The sequence below is a fragment of the Alligator sinensis genome, unplaced genomic scaffold, assembly GCF_000455745.1.
Source record: "Alligator sinensis unplaced genomic scaffold, ASM45574v1 scaffold784_1, whole genome shotgun sequence".
NCBI lineage: Eukaryota > Metazoa > Chordata > Crocodylia > Alligatoridae > Alligator > Alligator sinensis.
Genome location: NW_005842318.1, coordinates 178,128 through 178,987, shown reverse-complemented (window position 1 = coordinate 178,987; position 860 = coordinate 178,128).

Below are 860 nucleotides of genomic sequence, written 5' to 3'. Positions count from 1 at the left end.
AAAGAGGAATTAAATTAAAACAGATTTGCCAGCCAACACCCCCCCCTCCCAAAAAAAACCCCCAAAACAAAACAAGAAACCCTCCAAAATGTACAAAGACAGAACTGGAATTGTTTACCCTATTATCTTGTATACACCTGCACCTTTTCCCCCAAAAAACACCTGGGGAAAATTGGGGTTCATATTATATGTGAGGAAAAGGGCTCTCAATAGGTCTGGAAACATGAGAGGAGGGGAGGCAGAGCACAATGGTGGCAGCATTTGCTGCCATCGCTCCTTTCTTCTCTCTCCCCAGCACTGCCAACTCCCTGGACCCATGGGTCACTCCCCTCCCCAACTGCACACTGAATAAGGATTGCACATGAGGTCATGCAAGATCTGACCAAGCCCAACATGCGAGGTCTGACCAAGCCCAGAGTCCTGGACCCAGGCTGTGGCTCCAGAGCCAGCATATGGCCCTGGAGCCAGTGAGTAGGGTCGGACCTGGAACACAGGTCGTGTTGGTGTGCCAGATCAGGCCCCCCAAGCCAGACATCCCCAGCAATGGCATATGATCGCTAGCCCTGAAGAACCCTATGATTCTTCAGGGCAACGACCTCGTGAGGGGGCTGCGGGTGCTTGACCACCTGGGCAACAGCAATCATCGCCTGCTGGAATTCACCATCCAGCACAGGGTGGCAAAAGCCTGCAGCAAGGCACCAGCCCTGGACTTCAGGAGGGCGGATTTCAATGAGGTAAGTGTGCGGGCCGACTCCCGATCCCACCCGGATCGCCATGTGCAAGCTCTCTCCCGATCCCATTTGGGTCGCCACGTGTGGGCCGGGGCGAGCCGGGGACCCATCTTTGTGTGTACCCACGCT